The sequence below is a fragment of the Pyrus communis genome, chromosome 12, assembly GCF_963583255.1.
Source record: "Pyrus communis chromosome 12, drPyrComm1.1, whole genome shotgun sequence".
Taxonomy (NCBI): Eukaryota; Viridiplantae; Streptophyta; class Magnoliopsida; order Rosales; family Rosaceae; genus Pyrus; species Pyrus communis.
The window spans coordinates 19950446-19975425 of record NC_084814.1 but is presented as its reverse complement, the minus strand read 5'-3'; the positions used below and the strand labels follow the sequence as shown (position 1 = coordinate 19975425).

The window sequence follows — 24980 nt, the reverse complement described above, 5'->3', positions numbered from 1 at the left end:
CATTCCGGATTGGGATAAACTTTTGGCTCTTAGAATGTGATGACTTATATGATGAGAAAACAAATCAACCAAATAAAGGAAGCAAACAAAGACATTTTTCTGACATTAATTTTTTAATGTGTAGACGAAGACATTTTTCATAATTTCTATAGGATTCAAGAAAACAATTTTCATTTCACAAAGCAAACTTTTCTTACAATTCAACTGGAATTCCTAATTATCAGAGAGCTGCTAACAAAACTAGTTGCCTTAGCTTGTTTCATCAGACAGTTGGGATGTACTCATAGAGTTTTTTGCAATTGTTGTAGGAGAAAACAAGAAAGGCATGGGTGCAATTTGCAATGATTGAAAGGGTCCTTCCAACATCTCCACCACTTTGCTCATCGATGGCTGATCAGATGGAATGGTCTGAATGCACCACATACTTATTAACACTATCTTTCTTGCTATTTCATTTTCCTCCTCACTAATAGCCCTAAAACCGTTCTCATTGTTCTCTAGCTCGAGAACTTTATAAATGTGTTGATGCACAAAATCAGTGAAGACTTTGGAACAATGTAAATATGTTGATGCACAAAATCAATGAAGACTTTGGAACAATGTAAATTGTCAAGTTTGTGACCTTCGTTCGGTTGCTCCGGTCACTAGTAAGGATAAATATGTAAAAAGATAGAGATAGGGAAGCAAACACAAGATGTACGTGGTTCATCCTAAATTTGGCTATGTCCACGGAGTAAAGGAGTTCTCATTAATAGTGAAGGGTTTACACAAATACATAGGTTTAAGCATAATCATCATTACTGAGTTCTAATGACTAGTTAAGTATAATAATGACATTAGGGATTCACTGTAAGAGAATGGTCTTTTTTTATAGTTAAGGAGAGTCTCCAGCTTTTGTTTCGGTCGATGTGAGACTCTATGAGTTTTATTCTGACATTGATATGTGTCGTGCTGTGATTGCCCTCTTGGTTGGAGGACAACTCTTGTGCTTCGACAGAGGTGCCTCATTATGAACCCCTCAATGGATCCTTAAATGTATGAAGTTGACCGGTGCTTGGTAGTTTTAGGATTGATCAAGTATGGTACAAATAATGCTCACCTAAGTTTCCGAGTGAGGTTAGCTTCTCGGTTTGGGACTTGAAAAATCTAAGTCGCTAAGTAATCACGAAACTTCTAAGTACCGAAGTGTAGTAGCATATAGTGGGAGTCCCCCAAGTTTCCAAGTGAAGAGGATAGCAGAAGGAGGTGACTTGATATTCTTGAGTCATTAGAAAAAAGACTTCAAAAATTCTCTCCTCCTTTTCTTCTTCTTCTTCTTCTTTTTGTTTTTGTTTTTTTTGTTTTTTTTTTTTTTTGAAAGTAGCCCAAGTATATATATATATTTTTTTTTTTTTTTTTTTTTTTTTTTTCTTAAGTCCAATTCCTTCTTTCTTTTTGGTGAGAAAAGAAAATGTGGTTGAAACTTTTTCCTTTGTGTACATACCTTGAATTGTTGAAGCTTTTTCCTTTGGGCATATAGCTTGAGTGGTTAAAGTTTTGTAGGTGAAGATTTTTGGTTGAAACTTTGTAGGTGAAGCTTTTTCCTTTGGGAACATAGCTTGAGTGGTTGAAGCTTTGTAGGTGAAACTTTTTGGTTGAAGCTTTGTAGGTGACGCTTTTTTGTTGAAACTTTGTAGGTGAAGCTTTTTGGTTGAAGCTTTATAGGCGAAGCCTTTTTGGTTGAAGCTTTGTTGGTGAAGCTTTTTGGTTGAAGTTTTTTTAAACCACCACATAAATAGATTTTGCTTCCACACTTTTGAGCAAGAGTGTGGAAGGCTTTTTGAATTTTTTGTAGTTAGGCAAAGTGTGAAGCTTCCTCATTTCAAGGTGTGGGAGGCTTCCTCTCTCCAAGTGTGTGAAGGCTTTTTCCTTTCAAGGGTGTGGGAAGCTTTCTCCCTTCAAGGGTGTGGGAAGTTTCCTCCCTTCAAAGTGTGGGAAGCTTCCTTCCCTCAAAATGTGGGAAGCTTCATTCCCTCAAAATGTGGGAAGCTCTCTCCTTTCAAGGGTGTGGGAAGCTTCCTCCCTTCAAAGTGTGGGAAGCTTCATTCCCTCAAAATGTGGGAAGCTCCTTCCCTTCTTGGGTGTGGGAAGCTCTCTCCCTTCAAGTAAATGGGAAGCTTCCTCTCTTCAAAGTGTGGGAAGCTTCCTTCCTTCAAAATGTGGGAAGCTACCTCCTTTCAAGGGTGTGGGAAGCTCAACCTTTCAAAATGTGGGAAGCTTCCTCCCATCAAAGTGTGGGAAGCTCCCTCCTTTCAAGTGTGTGGGAAGCTCCCTCCCTTCAAGGGTTTGGGAAACTCCCTCCCTTCAAAGTGTGGGAAGCCTTTTATAGGACTCCATAAATTGATTTTGCTTCCACACTCTTGAGCAAGATTGTGGAATGCAATTTACATGTTGTAGTTATCTCTTATGTGTTGAAGCTTTGTTGGCCTTCTCCACATGTCATAATTAATAATTAACAATTATTTAATTAATTAATTAATTTCGGATTTTTTTTGGCATAAATTTTTTTACAGATTTTGTTTTTTTGGCAATTTTTTTTTTCTAAACTAGGGACAAGAAGATGTGGAAGAGACCACATATATAGATTTTGCTTCCACACTTTTGAGCAAGAGTGTGGAATGCAATCTACATGTTGTAGTAGTTGAAAGTTCGGAGGAACACTATAAATAGGTTTTGTTTCCCTACTCTTGAGTAAGAGTGTGGAAGACATTCTACATGTTGTAGTTGTTTGAGGTTTTTTAAACCATATAATACAATTTTGCTTCCACACTCTTGCGTAAGAGTGTAGAAAACAATCTACGTGTTGTAGCTGTTGAGGGAGGTTTATTAAACCATATAATACGATTATGCTTCCACACTTTGGAGCAAGAGTGTAGAAAACAATCTACGTGTTGTAGCCGTTGAAGGTTTATTGAACCATATAATACGATTTTGCTTCCACACTCTTGAGCAAGAGTGTTGAAGGCTTTGTTGAGTTTGTATATGCCGTTTCGAGTTGTAAGGCTTGAAAATTTTGACTGCTTACAAATGCTAAGAATCAACAGGTGCATGATGTACTGTTCTTCCCTAGTTGGTGAAAAGAAGGTAAGTTCTTTCATCATCTGTTTGGTGAGAAGAGTGATGAATTGCCGAGGCAAAAATGTTTATTAAAGTATTAGTTGTATCTTCCACCACCTGGTTGATGATACGAAGGTGAGTTCCTTCATGAAAAGTGGTGAGTTGTTGAGGCTAAAATGTTTATTAAAGTACTAGTTGTATCTTTCACCATCTGGTTGGTGATATGAAGGTGAGTTCCTTCATCACCCAGTTGGTAAGAAGAGTGACAAGTTGCCGAATCTCAACATTGTTTATTAAAGTACCGGTTGTGCTCTTCATTACCTGGTTAGTGATACGAATGTGAGTTCCTTCCTAACCTGGTTGATAAGAAGAATGGCAAGTTGCCGAAACTCTAAATTGTTTCTTAAAGTACTAGTTGTACTCTTTATCACCTAGTTGGTGATACAAAGATGAGTACCTTCATCACCTGGTTGGTGGACAGAGTGGCAAGTTGTCGAAGGATATTAGAGTATGGATTGAACTCTTCATTACTTGGTTGGTGATACGAAGGTGAGTTCTTTCGTCACCTGGTTGGTGAGAATAAGGGCAAGTTACTGGGGTACATTGTAGCAAGTGTTGAATGGCAAATTGCATGTTGACACCCCTTCGAAGCTCAGTTGGCTTATGTATGAATGTGTTGAAATGTATGAAGTTTATGTTGATTGACATGAGTGATACTTATGAATGTTTTGCTATGGATGAAGAAATCCATTGTTTGGATATGTGAATCATGTTGGTTGTAACACTTAGTTTCACTTACTTTATGTTAAATACGCATGCTGAAGCTCTAAGTTAGAGTATAGAGGTAGGTCAACATAGACCAAGTGTTCCAATGCTAGGAATGTAAAAGACTCAGATGAAGTTGTTTGAATTCCCTCTTCATTAAATATTTGTTGAATGACTTGTGTTACAAAAGATCTTAAACAGTTAAAGGTCAAAACATTTGTGACACGTATGTCTTCTTGTAAAATCATTTCCTTCAGCACCTAGTCCCTCATTTTGAAAGAGTGAGGCTTGACCCCATAGTCATAATAGTTAAAGATACTTTCACCCCTAGTTGTCTTGATACGAACCTTCATCCTTCTTGTTGTAATGAGCTTGTTGAGAGTAAAAATCATTTCTCTTGCCAATAGAAGAATACGTTTGGTGACTTAGCGAGTAGCTAAGTGAGGCAGAAGAGGATGTAATGGGTGTCTAGATGGCCAAAACCTTCTTACTTGGTAGAACTTAACTTTCACTCCTACTTGTTGGTAGGGGTTAATCATAGGAGGGTTCCCTTGGTATGTCATTGCCTCAGCAAAGGCATAATTGTAAGCTTGTATCATCACCTCAGAGTAAGTCTTCCAAGTGTTAACATTGATCATGTACTTGAAAAAGCATTCATGCATGTTTACCGTGAAGGCAATAAGTGTTGTTTTATCATCTGCCTCAGCGCAATGAGAGTACTTGTGACTAAAGTGACCAGTATATTCACACAATGACTCCTCCGACTTCAGACAAATAGTGTATAACTTATCAGCGGAGTGTAAGCAATCAACTTGAAAGATGTGTTGAGCCAAGGTTAAAGACGACAATACAAATTGAAAGCTCCACCAGAGAAAGTTGAGGGGAATATAAGACATCGTTCTTCATCATTGTGTCTTCGGTATGCCATGGTAGATTCAAAGACGTGGATATGCTCAATTGGATCTTTCATCCCAGTATACGATTGTAAGCCAAGTTTATGTTTAGTTTTTCCTTGTAGAGGGGTGCAAAGGATCCTACTTGTTAGAGGGTCTAGCCTTGGCTGATTCCAGTCAGGTATTTTGGCCTGACACTCGGCCTTCAGCCTGTTCACTTCTTCGAAGAACTGCAAGATAATGGGGTCTTGAGTGGAGTCAGACACCATTAAAACACTTCTTTGTAAGTTTCCCTCATCCTTTGGAAGTAGGGAAGTTTGGTCAAAGGCATGTGGCCTTTCCCTAGATTCACCATACTCGTTTCCAGGATGTACCCATTGGAAATCCTCCGAGTCTCCTACACCTTCTTGTTCCTCCAAGGTTTGTCTTTCTTTTCCCGGAATGAAGGCTGGCCTACATTATGGTAGGGGACTGAGCCCTTCGATGACCTTTGGGTTTTTTTTATCCTTGAGCTTATGTGGATAGGGTTTTCTCGACACTGCCTCAAGAAGTCTTGACAGTTGCGATAAACAGTCTTCCATTATTCCACTTCTTCTGTGAGGAAATGCCTCTCTCCACTTCTCATGCTTCGGGTCGAAGCAGTTGGGTTGAGAGAAGTTTCACATTGACCAACACATTGATGGGTAGTTTGTTCCTCACTAGAAGTATCCATGTTGAAGACTGATAACCCTCCATGTTGGGGGGGGGGACACGGGTGACGGTTACCATCGACAAGGGCAATGGGCTTGTAAGATTAAGTCTGCCAAACCTTATGGAGCAACTCGAAAAGTTTCTCATACTGTTCTTGAAGGATCTCATTCTTCATTGCTATCTTGTTGTTCTAAGCCTTAAGCTATTCGACCTTAGCCTGAAGAGCAAACTTCTTTCTTTCCTTCATTCGTTGTCTTACACTAAGCACAAAGAGGTATCGTTCTGCGTGCTGTGGCTTCGTTCGCTTCCCATGTTGGAGAATGATGCATGATCAAAAGAGAGTGTACGAACGATAAAAACTAGCTTAACAAAGCTGGAGAGAGTAGGAATAAGTGTCGTTCCCACAGACGGTGCCAAATGTTAATGCACAAAATCAGTGAAGACTTTGGAACAACATAAAGTGTCAAGTTTGTGACCTTCGCTTGGTTGCTCCAATCACTAGTGAGGATAAATATGTAAAGCGATGAAGATAGGGAAGCAAACACAAGATGTATGTGGTTCACCCTAAGTTTGGGTACATCAACAGAGTAGAGGAGTTCTCATTAATAGTGAAGGGTTTACACAAATACATAGGTTCATGCATAATCATCATTAGTGAGTTCAAATTATTAGTTTAAGTACAATAATGACATTAAGGATTCATTGTAGGAGAACGGTCTTTTTTTATAGTTGAAGAGAGTCTCCAGCTTTTGTCCGCAGTCGATGTGGGACTCTATGAGCTTTATTCTAAAGTTGACATGTGTTGTGTTGTAATTGACCTCCTAGTTAGAAGGAAACTCATGTGCTTCTGCAGGGGTGCCTCAGCATAAACCCCTTAGTGGATCCTTGAAGGTATGAAGTTGATCGGTGCTTGGTAGCTTCGAGATTGGTCAAGTATGGTACAAACAAAATGTAATGGGGAAACATTTCACTCGTATGAGACACTTCGAAATCCAAATTCTTTCTTGCTCCAACCATTTCGAGAACCAGCATTCCATAGATGTACACATCTGACTTGTGAGAGACTTCTCTAAAGTTCCAACTAAATACTTCAAGTGCGATGTATCCTGCAGTTCCAACTAAATACTTCAAGTGCGATGTATCCTACAGTTCTTCTTGTGCCCAACATCGACACAATGCTCTCCTTGGTTTTGCATAGTTTTGCAAGACCGAAATCAGCGATTTTCGGGCAAAAATCTTAAGAATGTTTTGCGGCTTTATGTCGAAATGCAAAATTCTCGTGTTGCAACCACGGTGCAAATACTCCAGTCCTCACATAACACTGACCGCTATTTCTAATAATGTCTTCCACCCCAAGTGACAATTTTCAATATCATATCCTTGCTTATGTATGAAACTATCAAGAGATCCGTTTAGCATGAATTCATAAATCAAAGCTCTTTTGTCCCTTCCATAACAATGTCCGAAAAGGGTGACTACATTGACATGGGAAGTTCTACCAATGCTAGCTAGTTCATTGATAAACTCTTCTCCGTTACCTTTGGGTAGTTTTCCTTTGTATACTGTGCCATATCCTCCATTACCTATTGTATCTCTGAAAGAGACTCTCATTTTCTTCACATCTGAATAACTATACTGGTTTGGAGTAAGTGATCCGTAGTTCTTTATAATGGCCTCAACATCAATTTTTTTCCTTTTAGCTTTTTGCTTGTCCTCAAGCAAAACAAATATAAAACCTAACAAGCTATAAACTTTATTAAAACTCAACTAAGACAAAATTTTCATCTTCAAGTTGCAATCCATAGAAAACGTTAAAAATTAAAACATCTTTCCAAAAGTTCCAACGAATCCCACCACAGAGTCTAAGCCATTTAGAATCAATTAGAAAAGAATTCATGAACTTCCTTTGGTGTAAAGTGAACCAACATGGCTAAGGAGACAACTAAAACCCTTACTTCTTGTCCTTCTTTATTCCAAACGTACTAACTTTACATATTTTTTTTTCTCTTTTTCGAATTTTCTTCTCTTTTTTTTTTTTTTTCAAATTTTTTTTTTTTTTTTTTTTTTTTTTTCAGTAACAGTAGTGGTCATGCAATGTTAGTTCACTTAAGCTTTCGATCCAACTCATGTAGCGAGCTTTAGGTCAATGACTCCCAAACCACAAAGGCTTTAGGGCACTAAGTGTAGAACACCCCTAAGGACTTATTAACTCGAGCTGAAAAGTCTACAAAACCAACTAACCACCTTGCCCCATGCCAAAACTCTACCGTTTGACATGAGAATTACTCTTGATCAGGCAGGACTGGCCCGTTTACTAGGCAAAGCCTCAGGTGGAACAATTATTACTTTATTCATAACAAGAACTAGCTTTACTTAGAACAAAAATTAAAATTAAACTTAGACTAAAAGTAAGTGTTTCAATCTCACTCCCCACCAACCATGTTGATGTGAATGTGCAAATTTTCAAAGTATAACTCATGAATTTGTGTCTAAGTAACGATAAATAGAAAAGACTCGACTGTGGGATTAACCTTCACCATGTCTATTTGTTCTAACTTTTAAAATGAACTATGGATATTAACTTAAAAAGAATGAAAATTTTATTTTATTGACTCAAAAATTAAAAACCTAAAAATTCTAATTCCCACCCCCAAACTTAAATCACACATTGTCCTTAAGGTGTAGAAAATAGAACAAAAGCAAAAATAAACTAACACAACTAAATAAAAATAAATAACCACCTTAAATGACTAGAAATAGAAAGACGAAAAAAATAAAAAAAATCAAAATAAAAATAAAAAACGAAAATAAAACAAATATAATAAAGGGAATGGAAATGGACACACCTGGGGTTGAACCTGGGACATGAAAGCATCAAAGAAGGTGCTGAAAAATAAAAACCCAAAAGTGCTGCGGGCTGGATTTGAACTCGTCACGTGGAGGAACAAGGTGAGGCTCTGAGCCTTGCACGTGCAGGAACACTCGTATGAAAACCCTAACACCTAGAGCTTATAAGCCAACTTAACAACTTCATTCTTCATTTCCAATCCCAGCTGCCGTTTCCCTCTAAAAACTTTTTCTGACCTCAAGCCCAACACCATGAATGCACTCTTTCATCATTTCAAACCCTAACACAAAACCGCTGCTCTCTAGCCATTCCAAAATCTTCCTATGGTCCTGGATTTGTTTAACTAAAAAACGAATACCAGTCATGCCTCCATAGCTGGATTTTTGTCTTTATTCCCAAATCTCCGTGTCGCTGCAAATCGAAGCTCCAATCTGTCGAATCAATGTCCCAGCGCACACCAAGGTAAATACCTCTCTTTTTCTTACGGATTTCATGACCAGAAGTTGCATGAACTCCATTCTGAACTTAATGCATGGGCTCATTGATATGACGAAATTCTCTAATCTGATACTTGTGGATGTTGTGCATGTCTCTTGATGATGTATGTTGAGCAAAAATATAAGCATACCTGATGAATGTTCTTCTCTGTGCTGCTTGGATCCCCACCCCCAAACTTCAATGTAATTATATTTGGAATGAAGTGTGAGAGAGTGAAAAAGGGTCTATTAGCATAGAGGTCGTCTCAGCATCCCCACTATGAGCATCCCTGGACCTCATCATGTGCTCCTTCTGTATCCTTTGCTTGCATTTGTGTTGAATTTGACTCCCATGAATATTCTTAATTTCTTATGAATGTGATGATGAATTTTGTTGTGATGAATGGATGTTTGAATGCATGTATGGATCCACAGACTAGTTGAGAATAACGAAATCAGTACCGAATGCAGCCTGCAATCACAAATCAAAAACCTAATGAGATAAGTAAAGAAAAATTACAAGAATTAAAAATTGTAATTTTTTTTTTCAATTTTCTGATTTTATTTATTTATTTATTTATTTTTTTATTATTATTATTATTATTATTATTATTTTTGTAATTAGGAATAAAAACAGGAAAATAAAATAAACGAAATAAAGAGAAAAGAGTTTGAAAATTTGGGTTGCCTCCCAATTAGCGCTTTAGTTAGCGTCTATAGCTAGACGTAGATGAAGGAATTGATGATCACGTCAGTTGTTCTTGTAGAGTCAACCAATCTTTAATAGCATCATCGGGCAATAGTAGGTAAGGATTGACTTGATTTGTGCATTTGAATTCATTGGTTGAATTCTTCGTGTACACCCTTATATTTGAATGAATCTTCGCAATGAAATAGATTCATGTCCTGCGAGGATTACGTTTTTGACGAACTAACTTCCACCTTGTATTTAATACCTACAATTTGTGCATTGGCCGAATTTGTCTACGAGGAATTTGGCTGCCACAAAATGTTTTCTTCTTCTCATATGCCTTAGCCTGCTTGATGGACTTGTACTCTATTTCTGCAATTATAATTTGCTTTCCGTGTGTGCTGGTAGTTTCAAAGCTTTCTTGCAACTTTGTGGGTTGCATTGCAGCCTCTTGATGTGGTATGTGTGGCATATAAACTTGGGCAGTAAATGGTTCCGTGGGAATTTCAGGATCAACATGGACTTTTTCCTTCATTGGGCACGAGTAACTGGCATACTGCTCTTCAATTCTGGCATTTTCCTGCATGTACTCATAACTCGTTGCATATTGGGGTGTTTGAATTACACACCATTCCTTTGAATCTTGTGGCATATCAGGCTGCTCAAAAGATTGCTGAGTACCTATCCATCTAAAACTAGGATGCTTTTTCAAATCTGGAGCGTAGTAATCAAAAGTGGGATCATTCCAATTCCAAAGTGACTCGTTCCTCATATTAATATGGTCCTTCAAATAGTCTGGAAAATATTTCCTATCAGGGTATTGCAGAATTTCATGGGTATTCAAACAACAAAGGGCACAAATTGTAGGTTTAAATCCATAGAAACCTTGTTTTATGAAAGAAACCCATAAAGGTGGTCCTCCTGGTAATGGTGGTTCCCAACCCATCGTTGAATTGCTCCCATAATCAACAAATTGTAACAAGGTGTTTTCTTGTGAGAATCCAAACCAATCCCTTGCAGCTAATGACTCCTTCATGGGTTCGACAACTTCAGGTATGAGAAAAGCCATTACATCGCTATTCACAAAGTCAAAACCCAAATTTGAGCAATATGCAAGAAAAACAAAAATTAATAAAATATTAAAATTAAAATTTGTATACACAAATAATCAATTAAGAATATGATAAACACAAATTATTTAAAACAATCCCTGGCAACTACGCCAATTTCTTGATAGAGATTTTACCACTTGCAAAAGTAGGGATAAAAACACTTAGAAATACTTGCAAGAGTACAAGGTTGTCGTAGTATAGCAGCTCAAGTAAGGTCGTTTTCCACAGGGATTAAATGAATAATTTATGTTAAAAACCAACTCTTAATTAATTATTGAAAACAAAGTTTGGAAAATGTTGATTCTAGAATTTAATATAATAAAAACGAATTTTAAAATAAAACAATTAAATAAATTGACAAAGTAAAGAAAACAAAAGAAAATGTTTTGAAAACCAAATTGTAAAAGTCCAGGGTTCCGCCGTTCCCTTAACAATTCTACATGGTTCTTCTTAGTCCTTATGAATTACACATGCATATTTTGAAGGTTAGGTTTTCCTAAAGTATGCCTTACTTGGAACTCCCAGCATAGAACGTATATCTATCATGTAACTTGTCTGTGGTGTCCAGATCGAATGTGAACATGCAAGACTTATTAAGTTTTGTGAAAACCTTTTGAAAAACCTTTTGAAAAACCATGTAACTCCTAAGACGTGTCGTCCATCCTAAGTAGTTACACATGTTAACCACAAGAAGCCAGCGCCAATTTTAGGGACAACCCTTCGCCAAAATTGCATCAAATTACTTTTTTAAATATCCTAATGGTCACGAATCACTAAGACAAATAGATAGTTTAAAGCACAGTGATTAACAATCCAAAACTTGCATGCATAAATTCATAAGAAAATTAAAAAGAAACTACATATTCTTGCTAAGGTTTGTGGCCTCGCCCTAGCAAACGAAACTAGTTACTAACAACCATAAAACAATATATTATTAAGATAGAAAAAGGATGGAAAACACCTTGAAAATACAAAGCATCAAAGCCTAGCTAAATTCTCCACGTACGTTCTCCCCCCAATGTTGCGTAGAGAACCCTAATGGCTAACAAGCCTTATTCATACTACTAGAAAATAAAATCCTACCTTGAAAAGGCCTTAGAAGAAAACTAGGAAACATAATTAAATGATAAAATAGAAAATAAAAGGTTTTCTATTTGAACTAGAATTTGGAGTTCTCAGACAATCATACTTTTGACCTACCAAATCAACTCCTATTTGGTCCTAAAATGTCTCTTTTTAAAGCTGAAGACGTCCCCTACAAATCCTCAGAAGGAATCTTTCTCAAAATATGCCATCTTGACCTCCAAAATACCTAAAACGTCCAGAAACGTCAATCTGGGAAAGCTGCGCGCTGGGCCTTTATTTCATCACCACGGTCAAACGGCTTGGTAGAAAAATCTGGAATTTTGACACAATCATCTTGAAAGACTCACGAACATCCTCCAATTGGAATCACTCCAAAATTCATCTGTTTTATCACTTTTTGCTCCAAAGGAAATCGAATGTCCTACATTGAAAATACATAACAAAGTATCAAAATTCTACCAAAATAACCAATAAATTATAACTAATATTAAGATAAAATATATAATATAATATCGACTCATCAAAGAGCATTGCGATTCTTTTCCTTGTTATGCATACTATGCAAACAACTAGTAATGTGGTCCCAGAAACAGCAGCCGAAATACCTACATTAAGTTATGATTTCATGAAATATTCGACCACAGAAAAGCATACAAATACAAAAAATCCAAAGAAACTTGTATATTGTTTGATATTCATCACATGCACGTATACGTATAGTACATACCTATTTTCCAACCACGTGACGATGAACTTGAACCTGCAATAGATCTAGGTTAAGCGATGATAAGTATTGTATCTTGCAAACATATATCAAATGTAGGTTAGAGTCATTTGACAAAATTTATTAAATTGACGAGATGTATAGTGAAGAAAGTTGGGTTCCTTCATAAAACTAATTGGTAATATAGAGAGTAGCACAACCTCTTATAAGTTTATGCAAGGTCCCTCCACTCATCAATGTAGGTTTAATTCTCAACACGCCCCCTCACGTGTGGGGTATTTTCAAGCCTAACACGTGGCAAAACAACGGGATGACGTGAAGCGCGTGTGGCCCCATTTGGCTTCACATGTGGAACAACTTGCTCTAATACCATATAAAGAATTGACTTTATGGTGGAACTCAAACTTTCTTCATGGTTTCAAAGTAGATTGTCCCACGTGTGAAGTCAAACGGCCTCACGCGCTCCACTTCACCCCGTTGTATTGTCCACGTGTTAAACTTGAAAATTCACCATACATGAGGGAGCGTGTTGAGAATGAGTCTCATATTGATGGAATGAATGATCTTGCATGGGCTTATAAGAAGTTGGACTACTCCCCATATTGCCAATTACTTTAATGATGAGGCCTCAATTTCTTCGTGGACTCATAGCATATTGGGATAGTCTTTTGAACTAAGATCCTAATTAGTTCTTACAATGAACTTGTAACCCAAGCATTTAATGCATTCACTGATGCATTATATAAGAAAAAATAGACCTAGTTTTCTAATAGGGAAATATGACAAAGCAAAGCAATATCGTAGATTTAGGTTTATGATGAGGCTTAATTTAGTTAACTTCCAGTGGTCAAGAGAGGAAAAAATATGGGAGTTTTAAAGAAAACTCACGGTATTGTTCATTTTAATAAAAAATCACATTTTTACACTAAAAAGTCAATCCTAGTACTATTTATTTTACCCTTTATTTTATCCTTATCGTTAAAACTCAAAGTTTTCAAACCATTTTCATTAGTTTTTCTAAAAAAATATAGGACAAATATGAGAGTTTTAACGAAAAGCTCACAATATTGTTCATTTTAACGAAAAACCATATTTTTACATTAAAAAGTCAATCCTGGTACTATTTATTTTACCATTTATTTTATATTTGTCGTTAAAATTTAAAGTTATCAAACTTTTTTCATTAGTTTTTCTAAAAAATATACCAGAGAAAGGAAATAGAGTGGGCCAACAATCAAAGGTACCACTGGAGAAAAAACCTGAGTCTCGTGTCCAATCAAGTCGTCTATTAGACTGTCGGTACTTTGGTCTCATCTGACTTCACAGATGACGTTGTTGGATACCCCAACCCAAACTTGGACATTTGAAGCATATTGTTCAACAAGGTTTGAATCTATGGTGGAAGTATTAATGGATTATTGGATGTCACCGCTGCAGTTCAACTGAACTCAAATTTGGAAAAATGCAGAGGGTGAAGGTGCAAATCATCTTCATCAATTTCTCATGTATATGGACGGGACAGATTAGGGAGACTTTAAGTTTGTGAGTTGTTAAGGCCCACCATGTTGGTGAGTTGTTATGTTTGATATTTTAGGTTGAGTAGTGGTATATTTATTATCTATTTATACTATCTTTTATATTATTTCTTTAATAAAGGTAAGGTCGATGATAAAAATAATATTTTTGTTTTACATTTAGATAATGTTAAAGAGACTAAATTTTTAGACAAAATTTTAGAAACTAAAAGATATGGAAATTGATGATTGATTTATTACTTAAGCGTTAATAAACGTATTCATTCTTATTGATGATATATCATTTATTTATAAATTTTATCTTCCTAACATTACACTTTAAATGTAAGACTTTACAAGAGTGCTAGGCAGTCAATGCAAATTTGGGCTTGTAATTTCTACACAAAATACACACTTTATTTTAACATATATATTCAGGGTAATTAGACTATTCCAAACGCGTCTGCCAAGAAACATAAGTATTATAAGAGCAACTCAAACTTGACATATATCGTTCAACTTCCACTAAAGAAATATTGTTAAAGACTTTTATCAGTATCATGACAAAACGCACAAAACCTCAGTTGCTTGGAATGGGTGGAGCTCTGGATAGGTAATAAAAGTTCAAATTTATACGCTTTTTAATTGGAAAATATTTTTTCTCATCACCCTCAAATGATGATCCGTACTGTTCATCATCTTATTTATCATGTTAGATTAGTTTAAATTTTAAAGATGTGTAACAGGTAGACACAAATCAAAACATTTAAACTCATCCAATAATAATCGGGAGGTTTAACAAAACGCTCCCGATACTGTTCACTTTTAACGAAAAACCACATTTATATCTTTTCCTGGTACTATTCATTATATCTTTAAAAAGGGATTTTCATTAAAAGGGGAGTTTTTTTGGACTTTTCGTTAGTTTTCCTAGAATAATTAGCATGATGGTGAGCATTACCACCACGTGAGGGTGCTAAGCATTACCACCACGCGAGGGTGGAGATTGGTCTAGCTAATGAAAGCTATTAGGAAAGTTTGTTAGAAGGTTGTAGAGTTAGTTATTTTTTATAGGCTAGTATAATTAAATTGTAAACTCTCACTCATTTTTTTCTAATCAGTTCAAGTCAGAAGATATTAATACAAGCTTTCCTTCCTTCTAAACCTTATCTTCTTCTCCTCGTTTTTATTGTAATTTGGATAGTTTCATACCTTTTTCAATGTGGTTAATAACTCCATCTAATTTTATCAACGCAAATAATCTAATGCATGCTTGGTTCCTTGTAGCTAATCGGCTGCAATGAGATATATATGCATATTCTACAACCCTAAAATAAGGTACCATTAGTCCCCTGGATTAATTCAACGGACTTTTATTTAAATTTTAAAGGCATACATAATGTACCTGATGACTCAGTTGAAGTTGATTTGCATGTAGCTGCATTTGCGTTATCCTGATCATGGCAAAAGCAACTGAATCACTACAAGAAAAATGGGCTAAGAACACAATTGATTTGTGCCCTTCTCATTTTCATTGAGCACAAACACATAATTGTGCTTTATAAGGTCCATTAAACACCCAAATATCTCAATTGTGCCCTCCAACAAAAAAACATATTAGTTTGTGCCATGTATTTGTGCCTACTAAAATTTGAACACAAATTTTTGTGTCCAACTTGCATGTGTCCTTATAATGTCAGAGATAGATATTATTTTATTAATTTACAAACACACAATAAAAGGGTTTTGTGCCCTCTAATTTAATATATTTGAATAAATATTATTTTTTTTATCCTTTAGATTTACTTTTACTCTACTTAACGCCTCTCTCTCAAACTCTCCTTGTCCTCAGCCACCTTCCTTTCCCCCGCCCGTATCCTCTTTCTCCCCCTTCCTCTGCGCGCAACAGCACCGCCGTCCCCCGATCACCAACGACCGTCAAATTATACCTCCAGAATCCTTTTTCTGTCCTCTTTCCAACCCCCAAGGTAATTTCTACAAATTCATAGCCGGATTTCCTCAATTTCATATCTAAGAAACGGTGACCGCGGATTGTTTGGCCAGTTTTCAGCCAAGCCTGGCAGAATTGGACCTCGACCCTAGAGGTAAAGATGATGATCTCTTAGTGGGCTGTCCTCCAATGTAAGTTCTTTTCTAAAATAAAAACTTTCAGTTTTGGGATCCATTTTAGATTTTGAATTTTAATTCCCTTCTGTATGCATGTCAAAGTTTACTCGCTTGGAGACTGCTCGGAATTTCAAAGTTTAGTCGCATGTAATATTCTTGTCTTAAATTGGTCATTTAATTTTTAATGTTTATAGCTTATTGTAGTTTGTTTCATCAACTTTTCTGGCATTTTTTGTTTTAAGTTTTCTGTTTTGGTTGCCTAGAAGATGAAGGAAAATAAATAAAATAGAATTCCATGTAGTTGCTTTTGTTTCCCCGGGGAAAGAAAGATTGGAAATATTCGACCAATATCAATCAAGCCAAAATGTTGAATTTAATTTAATTATTTAAATTCAGTTCCATGTCGTATGATTACAGGATATTTCGTTGACTCAGGTGGTTGTCAACTTTTTTTTTTGCCTTAATTTGAAATGCCAGTGAGATTAAGATACGATTACAGGATAATTACAGTGTTTTTCTTTTCTTTTTTTTTTTTTAATTTTTTTTAATTTTCTAGTTAATGAAAGATGCCAAAAACTCAGTTGGGTTCCCACAATGTGAGGTCCCATGGAGTCAATGAGGCAAAGGTTTATATGCAAGCATCCAGCTTGTGACAGACGGTGTAAGAGGAGGCCTAAACTGTAATCCGGTGTCACTCCGATGGATTGAGTTTTGTGATCTATCTAAACTACCTATGATCAATCACATGAACAAATCATACAGGTAGTGCAGAAGTTGGTTATCTTCTTCCGTTCATTCCTTCATCTACAAAAGATAAATGTGTGATTTCACTTTACAGAAATCATCCACTCAAGTTTACATATTAAGGCAGTCTTATCAGATTTTAGGCAAAAGTATGAGTCATCATGTGGTAGGTTTAGATAACTATAAGTAGTATAATAAAACTCATCATTTAAGCAAGTGTAAAATTGTAATATCTGATTACTAAAAAAAAGGGCATGATGCTGAAGGCCTTAGTTAATGATAAATTTGTAAATGAAATTCACGAAGCGAGAGGAGAGATGTAGAAGATCATATTAAAAAAGTCATTGAAATGGTGGGAGACACATTCCGTATGCCCCTTGAAAGATGCTTCATTTGCATTATCCTTAAAGCCATTTTTTCATAAGCTAATTAAAAAAAAAAGAGAGAACTAATTGACAGGAAAAAACAACTAGTACTCCAAAATCAAAGAAATGACACTTCTTTTGCTAAAAAAACAGTTGGGTTCCCACATTGTAAGGTCCCATGGATTCAAGGGGTCCAAATACCACACATATCATCCGGATTAGTTCGTTTGTGGAGCAAAGATTGTATGAGATGCGAAACTGGGGAATATAAGCAATGTTAGATTTCAAAATACTTATTTATTAGACTCTGCTTTGCAGATCCTACAAGGCTTTTAGCATTTGCTATCTTTCTTAGAAATTAATGTCATAACATTGAGATTTATCTCACTGCATTTGACCTTAAGCTAAATGATTGTCCAAACTTGTATTGTTTTGTACATCTTGTTTGCTAGTAATGATGGTTTAACTGCTCATTTAAGTTGCATGTTTTGTTCGTTGTTTGCTAGTATAACAAAGTAGCAATGCGTCAGTGCTTGTGAGTTCTAAATGCCGATTGAAAGTTTTGGTCCTTGAACATCACTGGAAATAGGTCCTTAACAATTTATTTTCATTTTCCCTTTGGTTTGGATTTCAGGAAGATGATTGCATTATCCACCAAGTTGGAAAAAAGAGGTGAAACCAGTTTTGCCTGGCTATATGTAGAGATGCATGGATTGCTTAAGTTCTGTTGGATTTATCAGTTTTGCCTAGCTGGAGTATACATGTTTTTTTTATGAGGAATACGTGTATACTTTCATTAACGATATTCCACTTTTACTGTTTGGTTCATTCTAACAGCTGAAGCCGTTGGTTTTCATTTTATGAAATTTTTAATCTTTTGTTTTGCTTAAATTTCAGTTTGTAGCCTATTTTGATTTTTGATTTATTTTTAAATACAACTTATTAGGCACAATTTCAAAAAAGTGCCCGGCAGGTGGTTGTAAGATTGTCTGACAGACTGTCAGAATGTAGGCACAAAAAGACATCTATTTGTGCTTAACTGTTTGAGCACAAAAAGTCATATTGTGCCCTTTCATCAAAGGTTATGTCTATAAGAGCAACTCCAACATTGGAATCCTTCTCCCAAGCTATTCACTATTCAATCTACCTAGTGAACAGTAACTGTTCTTAATGAACAGTAATCGTCTTTTGCATCTCCACCGTTACACTTCAATAGTCCTGGTAATAGGCAATAAAATATTAGTATTTTTTTTTATTTATAAAATAATACAAAATAATTTTAATTGTAATTTCGGATAAGATTTTTAATTGTTCTCATTGCGTCACGTGTCATTATCCGAAGTATTATTAAATAATACAAAATAATTTTATTTGTAATTTTGGATAAGATTTTTAATCGTTCTCGTTGCGCCACTTGTTATAAAATCCGAAAAGACAATTATTGAGGATGAATTTCCGATAAGATTTTTAATCGTACTTGTTGCGCCACATGCCATTATCTGAAAATACAATTATTAGTGATGGATTTCTGATAAGATTATTAACCAATCACCACGCGTCACGTGTCATAATCTGTTTACAATCTTTGATGATAGATTTCTGTCAAATTTTTAACGAATGACAACATGCCACGTGTCATTATCTGAAAATACAATTATTGATGATGTTTTCTATGAGATTAGCAATCAATCACGTCGTGCCACGTGTCATAATCTGCGTGTCATAATCTGTTTACAATCTTTGAGGATAGATTTCCATCAGATTTTTAACGAATGACGGCATGCCACGTGGCATTATCTACAACCTAATCCTTTCCGAATCTTTCATATAATCCACCATCCATCCTTACAAATCTCACATCAATTTTCTCAAGATCTCTATCATTATTCATAGTTTATGCTTCCTTCTTCACAAAAATCTGTATCATTATTCATAATTTTTGTTTCTTTCTTACAATGTCTTCTTCTTCCTCAAGGATGATGTGGGAACTCGATCAGGAAGAGGAAGAATTGTTTAACCAATCAGAAGGAATGTTCAATCTCAAGGTGGCAAAAAATGAGAGGGAAGAGGATGAGGAGCGTAGAAGGAGAGATGACGAAGTAAGAATGAGCGGAGCCTCACATTCCCGTCGAGTCATCCAAGCTGTGGCTCAGATCTGCAGGTCCAGCCATTCCGGAAACCTTGATAGAAGCAGACAACAACGAGGTATGGAACTCTTGGACAATTATTTTGTCCCTAATAGTACATTCCCTGATACGTACTTTAGACGTCGTTTTAGAATGGAACAACATTTGTTCAACAAAATCATGATTGCTGTTTGCAACCATGATTCTTACTTTGTGCAAAAGAATGATGCTTTTGGTGCTATAGGTCTCCTTCCTCAGTAAAAAATTATTGCTGCCTTGCGGATGCTTGCATATGGAGCATCTGCAAACCAAGTGGATGAGATAACAAGGATGGGGAAATCAACCATTCTTGAGTCCTTGATGAGGTTTTGCGGAGCAATCGAATCTATCTACACCGCAGAGTACCTCTGGAAACTTACAAACATGGACTTGGAACGGCTTCTGAAGAAGGTCGAGATGCGTGGTTTTCTTGGGATGATTGGAAGCATTGATTGTATGCACTGGACGTGGAAAAATTGTCCAAGTGCATGGTAAGGCGCTTATGGGGACAGAAAATGAGCAAAAAGTATCATTTTGGAGGCGGTGGCATCTTTTGATACATGGATTTGGCACGCCCTTTTCGGGGTTTCAGGAGCTCAAAATGACATCAATGTCCTTGCCCAATCCCCAGTGTTCAACGATGTCCTGCAAGAAAAGGCACCAAAAGTCACGTATGAGGTTAACGGACGTATATACGACGGGCCATACTACCTAGCTAACGGCATTTACCCAAGATGGTCAACATTTGTCAAAACAGTGCCATGTCCGCGAAGTGTAAAGGAAAAACACTTTGCAAGCTGTAAAGAAGGGTGCAGGAAGGATATGGAGCGTTGATTCGGTATCTTCCAAGCTCGCTGGGCGATCGTCAGGGGTGCTGCCAGGTTGTTTGATGTAGAGTCACTTCGATCCATCATGATAACGTGCATCATTCTTCACAACATGATTGTGAAAGATGAGTACGATTATGAAGCCGTTGATGAATATTAGCCAGACACGATGAACAATTCAAGAACACGTATATATTGTACTCATGACGCCACTGATGAGCCCGTGCAACATGAGCCATTACAAAGGGACGAACGTTACAATGAAAGGTTCATTCAACGATATACTGCATTTCAAATGCCAGACATGCACAATGTCCGGAAAATTGACTTGATAGAGCACCAGTGGGCATTGAAACAAGCTGAAAATAATTAAGTTCATTTAGTGTGTTTTTTTTAATTTGGTATGTTTATGTTATTTTATTTGGTGTGTTTTATTATTTGGTATGTTTATGTAATTTTATTTGGTGTGTTTTATTATTTGGTATGTTTATGTAATTTTTTTTAGTTCAACTTTAGTGAGTTTTTTATTATTCGGTATGCTTAGGTAATTTTATTTGGTGTGTTTTTGTCATTTGAATAAATATTCGCTTAGTATAAATAACTTATCAAATTCATTTGAATAAATATTCAATAAATTGGAAACAATATAAAGTACCATATTCAATAAATAATAAATTACAACCCAAAGTGATTGGAAATTATGGGCTCCGATTACAAAAACTACTCTATTCATCATCACTTAACCAATTTGCGGTGCTAGGATGATCTTCTCTTGTGGTGCTAGGACCATCTTGGCTTGCTCTCGCTTCTTTTGCACGCCTCCTTCGCACCACGTCCGCTTTCTCTGACTTCAAAAAAAATTTAGAATTTAAAGACTTTCCTTGTAAAGGCATGTTCATAATCTCACGATCTCGTTAAACCTGTCTTTCTTCTCTAACATGTTCCCTTTCTTGCCTAAGTAGCTTTCTTTCTCTCTCATTAGCCTGAAATTCTCTCTCAATAGCTGTAGTTTTTGCGTCCTCTCTAGCCTTACCAGCCTCATATTTCGTCATTTCCCTCGTCAAAGTCAATTCACCTTGGCGAGTAAGTTCTTCCATGAACTTTGCAATCATTCTTGGAAGCACTCCCTTTTCTCTTTGAAGCCTTCTTACCTTGAGGCCTAATTGGATAATGGGTCGAACCCGACGCTTGTTCAGGGAGGGGAGTTTCGGGCACTTCTTCTACATCATCTTCATGAACATGCGAGACATGATCGGGTGTAGAGTGTAGAGGGGTGTTGTTCATGAAAACTTCTGGACCGACAGGCACAACTCTAAATTTAGGACAATCTTTGACAATGTTCCAACATTCCCACCGGTTGAATGATTTATTTTTGCTTTTAGTTTTGGCACCGTAACAAGCTTGTGCTTGAAGTTCCTACACAATGCAGGAGAAGAAATAATTATAATGAAAATAGGTAACAAATAAATAATACAAACAAATAATTATAATGTAAGTAGGTAAAAAATAAATAATACAAACAAATAATTATAATGTAAATTTGGGTATAGTACAAACAAATAAATAATATATTGTTACCTGATTCGAGTAATTTTCTCCATTTCGAATATTACTACTAGCTTGTGCCAAGGCGTCTCTCCACGTACTAAACGATTGGCTAACTAATTTCCAACGACTGGACATCGATTCTTTGGTTCTTTTCCCACCAATTTTCTCAAGATAATTGGTATGGATAAGACTCCACATTTCTCGCAACTGCATCTCATTATCTGTAAGCGAACTATGAGTAACTTCAACCCAGCTAGTACACAACGCAACATCTTCAAGAAACGACCAATTCGTACCTGCATCAGTAGTCATTTTGTTGAAAAAAAATGGATTGAAACTTTAAGAGAAAAAAAGGAATGTGATTGAAAGTAGTTGAGAAAATATGAAATTGTGGTGTAAGGTAGATGATAATGAGAAGGTATTTATAGAAAAGTAAAAACAATTTTTTTAAAAAAATTTCAGATTTTTTTTCAAATTTTTTACAATCTTTTTTCAATTTTTTTTAAATTTTTATTCAACTAATTAATCTCTACCGTTGGATATAAAAAAAATTGAATTCCAACACTCCAGATTGTGCCACGTGTCACAACGGTAACTTTTCTTAATTTTAAAACTATTTTTTCTTTTATTTATTTATTTATTTATAAAGCATATTAATATCGACCGTTGATCTCAGATCAAACAGTGGATATTAAATAAGACTTTTTTTATTTTTTTTTACCGTTGAGATCGAACGGTCCAAGTTAAAGAGCCGTTGAGATCGAACAGACCGTGGGAAGCCACGTGGCTTCCCAACGGTAACTGAAAAAGTGACTGATTTTTCTGAATTTGTGTCGGCGACGTGCCCCCATGCGCGAGTGGGGTGCACGCGCCTGACAGAAAAAAAATAAAAAAAGGCCTGACGCCAGGCTGATGTCAGCCCTGGCGTCACATCCACTCAGGCTCTCGGGCGGGCAATTCTTCACGGGCCCGGAGCTCGGGCCTCCACCTCCACTCGGGCTCCTTCATGCTAGAGCCGGTCCATAGGGCCTCGTGCCCTTTTTCTCTGGCCTGTTCCCCGAGCATCCATCTACGGTGGAGTTGCTCTAAAGGGCACATATAATATAACAGTTGCTGCACTGTTGCCATTGGTATATAGGCACATATGATGGTGCTCTTTGGCCTCAAAAGGCACAAACAATTTATTGTGTGCAATGCTCATTTTTTTTTTTTTTTTTTGTAATGAATCCACCACTAGTAGTGTTAAGCCCGCACATTCCTCCTGATACCTCACAACTGTTGAATTGACCATCATCAATCTTAATCTCCAATTCAAAACCCCCATCCATCGCGCCTTGGATAGTCGTTCGATTGGACTCTAGAGCAAGAACAGCTGTTGTAAAAACCCGAACATTGACCCTGTACGTACATAGGCCAATCGCAACTGGATCAAATCCGGGATTTCTTGTGACGTACGTATTAGTATCAAATCCGCGATCGCCGTGGATGGTCGTATTTGAATTAGTGATTCCACTCATGTTATTACTGCATGATTGGGAACTAAAATTAAATCCCGGGATAGTAGTACCTGTATTTGTACTGCATACGTAGTAAAAAGGTCACGTCTTCAAGCCCGGAAGCATAATCAAACAGAGAGAAGTTGATGTTGGTGGAAACAAAAGTGTCTTCAAGCCCGGAAGCATAATCAAACAGAGAGAAGTTGATGTTGGTGGAAACAAAAGTGGGAGGACAGATAGTTTGCCAAAAGTCCTGCCCAGCAATTGTAATAGTCCAAGGACTACTATTTGAATTCATTTCGAGAATTCTGTAGTCGATATTCCACATGCTGCACACGGGAACGCTATCTAGGCATTGGACCTCAAACCTAGGTTTACCACAGTAATAGGGTCTGTTTACACCCCAAAACGAATTCACGACGTCTGACCAGATGCCTCCGCAGCTGATGGCTTCGCTGCAGTTAGAGTATGCTTCATTATCTGCACATAGACATAACTCAAAGTTGATTGAAATAAAGGAAGTGAGCAAAACGAAAGGAAGCAAAAACTGAAGGGTATGCATGTTTTTGGGGAAGGCTTAGAGTTAGGGATAAGCAAGGCCAAGTTAAAAGGAGAAAAAAGGGAAGCACTCCAGCAATTGCCGCTAGGAAATTATAGGTCACAATCACTAAGGAACGGCTCATGAATTTTTCTCTCTCTTTTTGTTAATTTTTGGTGTGCTAACTTTTCAATGGTAGACCATTGAATTATATGTTAGGTAAACCAATTTTTTAAATTAAATTTGTAAATTATATGATGCATTATTAAAAGAAAATAAGTATGTTAATCAATACTTAAAATAATAATCTAATTATAAAAAACGACGTTATATTGTTTACAAAATTTGGTTTAAAAAGTTGGTATCTCTAGCATTACCCTTCAAAGACGTTTGAGCACGTTAATCAACACTTAAATAATAGGCATATTTATCAATTTGCCCCCAGAACTTGTATAAAGCTATCAATTTCCCTTCTGAACTTTAACTTTAGCCGATTACCCCCTGAACGTTTATCATTAGCCAATTTCCCCCTTAAACTTTAATTTTAGCCAATTACCCTCAAGAACTTTTATAAATAGCCAATTTCCTCTTGATGCTAGATTTTAAAAATTTTCATCCAATTTTTTATCCATTGTGATCACACAAACAACACGTGACAGCTGTATGGGGGCAAAAAGAATGAAAAAATTGGCTGGATGAAAATGGGATGAAAATTTTAAAATCTAATGATGGGGGAAAATTGGCTATTTGTAACACTTTATGGGGATAATCGGCTAAAATAAAAGTTCAAGGGGGAAATTAGCTAATTATAAAAGTTCAGGGGAATAATCGGCGCTAAAATTAAAGTTCAGCAGGAATTGGCATCTCTATACAAATTTAGGAGGCAAACCAACTAATACCTTAAGTCATAATTTAATTATCAACAACCACGTTATATGTTTCACAATATTTTGTTTAAAAAAATTAGTCTTTCTGGCAGCATTATCCTTCAAAGGATTAAATGCAAATAATTAAAAGACTTTTCACGGTGGGGATAAATTGATATAGAGTTTGACTAAAGTATTTGTCAAAATTTTCTTTAAATTTGGGGTTAATCTCAATCTTGGTTTTCAACATTTCATACATCCATTAAGTTTTCCGTCAGAACCTCCGTTAACTGATGACGTGACACCCACGCGGACAGTAACTGGGCACCACGCGGATATTAAAAATTAAAAAAAATAATAATAAATTGATATCATCTTCAACCCTCTGTTTATGCCGGAATGAGAGCTT

The 24980-nt window shown here is 36.4% G+C and overlaps 1 pseudogene; it reads right to left on the bottom strand.

Annotated features, from left to right (window-relative positions):
• Positions 1–240: 240 nt before the first annotated feature.
• On the bottom strand, positions 241–23729 carry LOC137710496 (LEAF RUST 10 DISEASE-RESISTANCE LOCUS RECEPTOR-LIKE PROTEIN KINASE-like 2.1; annotated as a pseudogene).
• Positions 23730–24980: the final 1251 nt, after the last annotated feature.